The sequence below is a fragment of the Nematolebias whitei genome, chromosome 1 (genome assembly GCF_014905685.2).
Source record: "Nematolebias whitei isolate Nwh7 chromosome 1, NemWhi1, whole genome shotgun sequence".
Lineage (NCBI taxonomy): Eukaryota > Metazoa > Chordata > Actinopteri > Cyprinodontiformes > Rivulidae > Nematolebias > Nematolebias whitei.
This window is the reverse complement of record NC_056498.1, coordinates 44,033,447-44,042,965: the sequence shown is the minus strand read 5'-3', so window position 1 is coordinate 44,042,965 and position 9,519 is coordinate 44,033,447. Positions and strand designations below refer to the sequence as shown.

Below are 9,519 nucleotides of genomic sequence, written 5' to 3'. Positions count from 1 at the left end.
CATACACAACATTACTCTGTTTGTGCCGGGGGACTGGATCTTTGGGATGAACCAGTCTTTAATGTATTTTGGGGTTTAAAAGCCACTGGGACGTTATGTTTAGAAAATAAACGTCTCAGTTTCTCTGATACCCCCTCAACATATGGAATGACCACTGGTCTGGGTCTGGGTTCAACAGCCTTGTAGCTGTTTTAAGTGCTTTATAAATAAAGTGGTATGGTATGGTAAGTAGGTGAACAGTTCCGCTATTATTGAGAGGAATCATGCAAATGATTTATTTTTTATTGTATTTATTTTTTTTAACTTAATTCCTTAGATAGAGAACTTTACTAATTGGCTTTTATGTATGTGAATGTTTCTGTAAAGTGCCTTGAGACAACTTTGTTGTGATTTGGCGCTATAGAAATAAACTGAATTTAATTGAATTGACTTACCAAGCCGGGGTTTGTCCTTGTTTCCTTTTTCTGTCGTATTCCTTCTGACGTAGTTCATGAGCCAGTCAAAAATCTGCACATCACAGTGAACAGAGATGTCCACCTCATCCCACCTCTGTGGGTCCAAAGACAAATACTCAGAAAAGTACCGCATCTCTTTGACTAAAAGATCTCTGGGACAGGTGAAATGCTGCTTCAGGTTCTTGGTCTCATCGCACACGTGGATCACAACATTAGGACTGTAAAACAAGGTTGATAAACATTTTAATTAGCAGACTTTCAAAATTTGTGTATAAGGCTAAGTATATTTACAGATTAAACAGATTTCAAAAGATTTTAAAATTCATCACCGTGTTCTAGTGTAGTTTACCTCTCTTGACTTACTCTTGTGGTTTTTGAGGTTTACTGTCCTCTTCTGCTGAGGGTCGTTTCTCTTTCCTTTCAACAGGACCCACTCTTCTCAAAGGGATTGACTTGGAGCCTGCAAACAACAACATAAGAAATATAAACTCAACCAAAAATCTATAGTTAAATATAAGTCCAACTCAAGCAGTACCAAGCAGTCAATTGTTCCACCTCATCCCTGTAGGCAGACTTATCCCCCCCCCACTAATGAACTGATGAGCCGTAGCACTGTGGTACTGTCTGCAAATTTGACTATGGTGTTGCTGTAGTGAGCAGGGGTGCATTCATGTGTGTACAAAGCATAGAGCAGGGGGCTCAGTACACAGCCCTGGGGGTCTCCCGTGTTGAGGCTGAGGGCCATGGATATGTGATGGCCCACTTGACCCCCTCTGGCTGCGGTCAGACAGAAAACCGTTTACCCATGCGCAGGTGGAGTATGGAAGTCCCATTTCCCCGTTTACCACTTTGTTGGCAAGGATGATGTTGAAAGCAGAGCTATAGTCTATGAAGAGCATCCGTACATAGCTCTTTTTTCTCGAGGTGGGACATGGAAACACGAAGAGCTGTGCTTAAGCCTTAATGGCATCCTCAGTTGATCTATTAGCTCGGTAAGCAAATTGGTGGGGGTCAAGGGTTTGTGGAAGGAGTGAAGTGATGTGACTCCTGACTAGCTTTTCAAAACACTTCATCACCATTGAAGTGAGAGCAATGGGCCAGTAGTCATTTAGATAGGAAATTAGAGGTATTTTGGGTGTCTCATGTTTAGGGCTGAGTACCGAACCGAGGTTATTTTATAGCACCGACCGAACTGCACAGGTCGGTGTGTGGACTGAAACGTCACTCTTTTTTCAGTGTCAAGTTTCGGTATTGGCTGTAACGTGACGCGTGGTTTCAGCACGCAGGCAGGTAAAACACCAGACATATGACAAACAGACTACGTGTTTACACCCAGAGCTGTATAGAGCTGTTGCACATAATCTATGTATAATGTATGTCTATGGTGCTGGTGACGCCCACAGACAGGGTTCACGTGTGCAGCGCGTGTGTTGTCGAACGGCTTCAATTTATGAGCAGAAAGTTGCTCCGTGTTTTTCTGCAAGGAGAGAGAATCACCACAGGTTCCCCCCTCCTCCTCCTCTCAGCATTAAAGTCAGCCTGTGAGTGTTAGAGAGCATGAACGTCCTGATTCATTATCTCCATGACTGGACTCCTCTTCATCAAAGAACTCCGAGGATGGAGCTGTGTCTGGAATTTCAGCTGGTAAATTTACGTTTGTTAACGTTACTGCAGCTTAACACGTACAACATGGTGAATTGAACTAGAATCAATGTAACGCTAACTTTAAGATATTAGTGTGTAAATTTATTTTATGGCTATCTATGTAGCTAGCTAAAATCAGAAGCAAACTAAAGATTGACAGTAACAGATAAAGCTTATCTTGTAAAAATGTGCTCATCTGTCCAGTCAGTTGCTTAAACAGTTCACTAATGTTCATTGTTTCTCCTCGCACGAGGTTCTGACCCTGATGTGAGGAGGACAGACAAAAGAAAAGTGAGGTGGGGGCCACAGGACAGTCACAAACTTTGTTGTTAAAAGTTTGCTGCTTCTAACTACAGTGGAGGCTGCATTGGTGGAGGTAAGTAAACTTTAAAGGATTTTGTAGACCAGTTAAACCAGTATCTCTCAGCCTAGATAATGTTTTTTGGTCAATAATAACACAACCATGTTATTGTTGATGTTTTGTTCTCATGTCAGTTAGGGAGATGATCAGAGCCCTAAACCCCAGAGAACCACAGAGAAGATTCAGGCAGAGACACAGAGGTGCAGAAGTCTTCATCAACCCTAACCTCAGTGAATCCAGTGACCTGCTGGTGGAATGTGGGGGATAATATGTCAAACTGGCAACCAGGTATCTGTGTGTGCAACAATCATCATCTACAGCCTCAGAGTGAACATGTTCTACTGCTGGAGACACCATCAGCCAGGAGCAGCTTGTCTGTGTCCAGAGAAAACAGACATGTTCATGTTTCTGAATTTTTCTGAAGACAAACTGTTCAGTGAAAAGGTCCTCGGTGTGTAGCAGTGAACATTAGACACTGACCTGTCACTGGTTTGAAACTGTTTTTTTGAATTGAAAATTATTTGTTTATTTTTATGTAAGAAAACTGCTTGGAATAGAAAAATACCAAAGTTAAAAAATAAAACTCACAATTTGTACTATAATGTGTAACATAATTTACTTTTTGTTAGAATTAATATTATTTTCAAAATTGGTACAGAAAAAAGAACCGTCCAAGAACCAACACCAGTACCAATACCGATTTTTTTTTTAGAAAGGTACCCAGCCCAACTCACGTTTGTGCTGCTGTTGTTCGGTGTATTGTTTTGCACTATTAGTGACTATCATACATCTTATATCTTTTAGTGTGTTTTCACACCTGATAGTATAGTCCAGTAGACTAGGTTCGTTTGGGGACCAAAATTCAGAACATCTGTTTACATTTTCAGCTGGTGCGGTTCGCATTCACACTGCACTGAGTCAATCGAGCCAAACTGCCCCCCCCCCCCCCCCTGGGGGGGGCGGCCCAAAAAAAAAAAAAAAAAACTACTGAAGGAAACGACACAAAAACCTCTGAAGAAGAAACATCTTCTTCTTCTGAAAAAAAAAAAAAAAAGAAAATGAAGTGGCATCAAATTTTAGCGGTTTTTTGATTTCTGTTTTGTCATTTTTCAACAATGGACTCAGCATGGGGAGAAGTCAGAGAGCCAGAGATTTTTTATTGTTGTTCGCACCACATGTGGTACATGTGGTGGAGCGAAATTATGTACACTGGGTCCCAGTTACATCTAGGGGTTGAACGACTACATAATTTTTAAACTCGACATTAACATAATAAAACTCGAGTAGAACTCGAGTACTTGATGACATCATAGGATCTAAAGATACAAAAATAAATTGATAAATAAAACCGCAAAAAAGGTCATTATTTACAAAAAAAAAAAGACCAACAAAACATTGGGAGCATATATTATGCTCCTACCATTTATCATACAGCAAATAAGTTACAAGAAAAACTAAACTATTAGTTATTATTATTATTAAGCTGCAAACGTGAAAAAATGTGCAGCACGTCAACAACAAAACTAAAAACAGTGTGTGTGTGTGTGGGGGGGTCGACCACCCCGCACCACCGCCAGCTGTGGTGCGCATTAAGTTTAGTTTTAGAGATTAATATGTTTATAGATTTTTTAAATAGGTTTAGAGATTAATATTTTTTGCTTTTTGTTTGTGAAACAAGGTCAGAGGAAACTGGTTCTGGTTTGGTCAATTGGACCTGGTGTTACACCATATTCTGTGACCTACAACAGTGCATGCAACACCGCCCCCTACGGTCACAAAATATGGTGTAACACCAGTTTGCAACGAGCTCTAAACAGTCAGGAAGTTTATTCATTTTCTGTTTCCTTATGGTAGTTGAACCAGAAGATTCATCTTTAGTGAAATATTTCCAGACTATTGATGCATTTCTACCCGTTTGTCAAGACTGGAAGGGCAGAATGGTGGCGCAACTGGTAGAGCTGCTGCCTCTCAGTGAGCAGGTCCTTGGTTCAAATCACAGTCTGGGGGCCTTTCTGGGTGGAGTTTGCATGTTTTCTCCGTGCATGCGTGGGTTTTCTCCGGGTACTCCAGTTTCCTCCCACAGACCAAAAACATGCATGTTAGACTGATTGGTAACTCTAAATTGTCCCTAGGTGAGAGAGTGAATGGTTGTTTGTCTCGTTTGTCTCTATGTGTCCCTGTGATGGACTGGAGACCTGCCCAGGGTGTCCCCCGCCCCTCGCACAGTGATTGCTGGACATGGGCACCAGCGACCCCCGTGACCCAAAATGGAATAAGCGGGTAAAGATAATGGATGGATGGATGTCAAGACTGGGTCTGCTCTGCTCCATCCGTCTTCTTGGAGGAATCCATTTTGTAACCCGCGCCCGGTGCGAATCACGTGACGCGATGACGTAACGGCAACGTAATGATGTCACCACGAATACTCTACGTGAAATTAAAAACCTTGATAGGTGTCCTAGGAATCGATGTGTAGATTACTCGTGTAGTCTGTTAAAGCCCTAGTTACATCCAACAATAAAATGTAAAAGGAAAACAGTAATAAGATCCAAGATATGAACTAAGAAAAACATCAACTAAATATACACTAAGCACTAATAGAATAAGAACAGTACGTCGAACATCAGCACGAACATGAGTCTGTGTGAGCAGATGTGCACGCATGAACACATCAACATGAAACAGATCAGCAGCAACATGAAACAGATCAGCAGCAACATGATGTGATTTCTCACAGTGATCATCCTGGTTAGATATTCATGAGTCCAACAGCCTCAGGGCAGAAGCTGTTCCTCAGTCTAGTGGTTCTACACTTAATGCTCCCCAACCTCCCCTGTGAGGGGAGTGGGGCAAAAAGTGTGTGTGCTGGGTGAGTGGGGTCCACCACAATGCAGGTGGCCCTCTTCCTGCATCTAGAGGTGCAAATGTCTGTGATGGTGGGGAGGCCGACCCGAACAGTACCCCGTGCAGCCTTCACCACTCTCCGCAAAGCTTTTCTTTCTGCAAATGTGCAGCCTCCATGCCACACGTTGATGCTGGAGCACAGGATGCTCTCCACTGCACACCTGTAAGAGGTGGTGAGGACTGAGCTTCCCAGACCAGCTCGTCTCAGCAGTCTGAGGGAGTCTCTGATGAAGTTTCTTGATCAGGCTGGTGGTGTTGCCCCAGCTGAGGTTGTCATTCAGGTGCACACACTAGTACTTGTAGCGGGAGACCACTTCCTCCGCAGATCCTCTTATGTTCAGGGGAGTATAGCTTTGTTTGTTTCTTCTGAAGTCCACAATCATCTCCTTTGTCTTTTTCACAATGATGTGAAGGGTATTGTCTTTGCACCTGCTCTCCAGGTGTTACAAATGCAGGATTGAGGTCTAACAGGACCAGTATAGACACCTGTCCATTGTCTGAGGCCATGAGAATATCATTAGTGAATTTTACTAGTGCTGTTTCTGTACTATGATGAGCTCTAAGCCCTGACTGAAACTCTTCAAAAAGATAATTCAGCCCCCAGTGTTTATCACCACTACTGAGGAGATGACATCCCAGTTTAACTCTGTCTGCTTAAAGACTCTGGATCATGTTGCGCCTGTTAAAACCAAAAAATCTAAACTTAGAGCAGAACCTTGGCTGAGTGAAGTCACCAAGGCCGTTAGGCAGCAATGTAGGAGGGCGGAGCGAAAGTGGAGGAAAGACAGGCTGCAGGTCTCTTTTCAAATTCTTAAAGAGATTTGGCGCTGTTATCAGAAAGCAGTGAAAGCTGCTAAATCCAAATACTTCTCTGATATAATTACCTCAAACTATTGCAGCCCACGTGTCCTCTTCTCCACCCAAAACTCTGTTCTCCACCTCACTGAACTATCACCTCTGGAAGCCTCGACTGAACTGTGCGACAACTTCATACATTTCTTTTCGGAAAAAATTACGACCACCAGGGCTCTCATTTCCTCTCCAACTCATGACCCATCCATCCCACCTCAATCTGTAGCTCCATTTGACCATTTTGAACCCATCACTCTATCTTCTCTAGAGCAGGTCATGTGCAGCTTGAAACCTTCTGGTTCCCCGTTTGATGTGGTCCCCCCTCGACTACTAAAGGAGGTGTTTCCAACTCTAGGTCCGTCTATTCTTGCTATAGTAAACAGTAGTTTATCCACTGGCGTGGTGCCAAAAACCTTTAAACATGCTGCTGTCCAGCCTCTCATTAAAAAATCAATCCTTGACCCCTCCAGCAATTTCCAAATACCGGCCTGTCACCAAACTCCCATTTGTTTCTAAACTACTGGAGAAAATAGTCGAGTCCCAGTTGAAGTGCTTCCTGGAGGATCACGCCATCTTAGAGCTTTTCCAATCTGGCTTTAAACCTCTCCACAGCACTGAAACTGCCCTGCTGAAGGTCTTTAATGACATCTTCAGATCCACAGATACTGGTGATTCTGTGCTGCTTGTCCTGTTGGACCTCACAGCCGCCTTTGACACCATCGACCATGAGATCCTCATTGCTAGGTTGGAGCAGTGGGTGGGCGTCACAGGATCAGCCCTCAATTGGTTCAGATCTTACCTCGCTGACCGATCCTTTTGTGTCTCCATCAAGGATTTTAGTTCCGCAGAGGCAGAGCTTAAATGGGGGGTTCTGCAGGGGTCCATCCTGGGTCCCCTCCTATTCTCTTTATACCTGCTGACGCTTGGTGCTATTTTCCGGAAACACAACATGCCCTTCCACTTCTATGCCAATGACTGTCAAATTTACTTCCCCCTAAGACACAACGGTACATGCTCTATTCAACCGCTCCTCCACTGCCTGGCTGACATCAGGGACAGGATGGCTTTAAATTTCTTAAGTTTCAATGAAAAGAAGTCTGAAGTCATGTTGTTCCCTCACAACGACACGATCACAAACCACTGTATCGACCTCTCTGCTCTAACCCTGTCAGAAAAACAAAGAGTCACTAATCTGGGAGTGATAATGGACCCTTCCCTGAAACTTAACAGTCAGGTAAACATGATTGTTAAATCTTGTTTCTTCCAACTGAGGTGGCTGTCTAAACTGAAGCCCATATTGTCCAAAAATGATGTTTACATGAAAATATGTGCAATGTGAATGTAAAATGATGTTTACAAGTCTGACATGTTGTTTACTGCAGCATAATTTTCATGTGACAATATAATCAATATGTGTACCAGTTCAATGAGGACATGTGGCATTCAAAGGAAAAAAAAAAAAAAAAAAAAAAGGAGATGTTGTATTTACAATGTTGTATTGTAAACCGTCATAATTATTGTCCTCATGGGCTTGCCATATAGTAGACAGGATGTGACGTAAGGATTGGGTGTACATGTTACGGGCATGCAATAAACAGACCCGGGCTCATGAAGCGTGTCGATTATCTTTATTAAGACAAATACAAAACATTACAGTTTCTTCCTGTTAAAGGGAGTTTTTCTTTCCACTGTCTCCACTGTGCTTGCTCAGGATGGGAGACTGCAACGAAGCTAAGATTCAACTTGTCTGCTGGATTCCTTAGATAGAGAACTTTACTAATTGGCTTTTATGTGAATGTTCCTGTAAAGTCCCTGAAACAACTTTGTTGTGATTTGGTGCTTTATAAATAAACTGAATTGAAACTGAATTGAATTGATTTCTGATCTTGTGCTTCTGATTTATTTCATGATGCTGTGTTCATTTGTATTCATCTGCTCAGACTCATGTTCGTGCTGCTGTTCTTCAGCGTATTGTATCTTATCTTATAACTGAAGTATATTTTTTGTGCATACAAAGGACACCACTTACCTGAATCTTCACTGCAGCACAGGCTTCTTCCAGATATTTTGGTTATATCTGCAGAGTCCAGCAGTGTGGACAGGTCTGATGGTGTGGTGCTTACTTCTGTTTGGGCATTAAACTGATATTCCACACATGGAAACCCCCCAGTCCTCTGCAGCGCCTCAAATCGACAGGCACACTGTAAATCCACAACAGAGCCAGTGGATAGTTTCTCAGTGATAACTAACAAAGCAGAAGATGTGAATAGTGGGACAAGTGAAGAGATTAAAGGATTCACTACACTTACCTTGTTGGGACTGAAGCCCGGTAACAGTTGAGCTACATTGTCCCAGTCTATGGGCTGTGGCAACCCCCAAAGAGAGTCCAGCACCATGTCCAGAACCAGGACATTGTTGTCGAAGGGAAAGTTGTTGTTGTCTGAACAGAAGTGACTCATTTCTACAGACACTGACAGGAAAGAAGCAAGGCTTAAAAAATAAATTATCCATAAAATCATTATGAGCTTTATTTTTCTTCTCTGACAGAATATTAATTTTTAAACTACTGATTAATAAAGACAAGGATTTGTTCATAAACCTTTAAGTATATATACAGACCCTTTCCAAAAAATTAGAATATCATGTAATAGTTGTTTAACTTCCATAATTCCATTCAAAAAGTTAATCATTAATAGATGATAGATTCAGGGCCCACAATTTAAACAATTTCAAGTAGGGTTGCACCGATTTACTTAATTTTGGGAAATTGGAAATCGTCCAATACTTGCATGAGAACCCGATTTTACCGATTTTTTAGTTTTAACAATTGTCTGAACTTCATTTATATTTCAGAGCACTACCTCATGGCCAGTTAAATAAGTTTGTATTGTTTCTAGGATATTGTTCAAAGGTATGTTTTTCAACAAAATTATATTGGAAAATTGAAGGTGCATTGCGACCTTAAAACACCTAACAGTGTCGCTTAGAAAACAAAATCGGTATCGGCCAAAATCGGAATCGGCAGGTCAGACTTTTTAGAAATCGGTGATCGGCCAGAAAACTGCAATCAGTGCACCCCAATTCAATTATTTATTTGTGTATTTTTACATAATTTTGGCTTCCAGCTCATGAAACCCAAGAAAACAGGAATTCAAAAAATTAGAATACTGTGAAGAAATCAGCCCACACTACTTCTCAGTTTTCGCAGAAAAAAAGAAAGAAAGAAGGATCACATCAATCAAAATATGGTACTTTCAAAACGATATGTCAATCTTCAACACTTGGTTGGGAATCTCTTTGCCT

General features: G+C 41.8%; 1 protein-coding gene and 1 long non-coding RNA gene across 2 annotated transcripts in view; one reads left to right on the top strand and one right to left on the bottom strand.

Annotated features, from left to right (window-relative positions):
• sanbr (SANT and BTB domain regulator of CSR) overlaps positions 1 to 9,519 on the top strand; it is a gene marked incomplete at its 5' end in the record, with an annotated part of 66,761 nt that overhangs the window by 841 nt on the left and 56,401 nt on the right.
• Positions 441 to 8,642, bottom strand: LOC119410632. Its single transcript, XR_005186863.1, has 4 exons — positions 8,526 to 8,642; positions 8,246 to 8,417; positions 805 to 915; positions 441 to 673 (listed from the first exon to the last, which is right to left on the bottom strand). It is a non-coding gene; the product is annotated as an uncharacterized LOC119410632 (long non-coding RNA).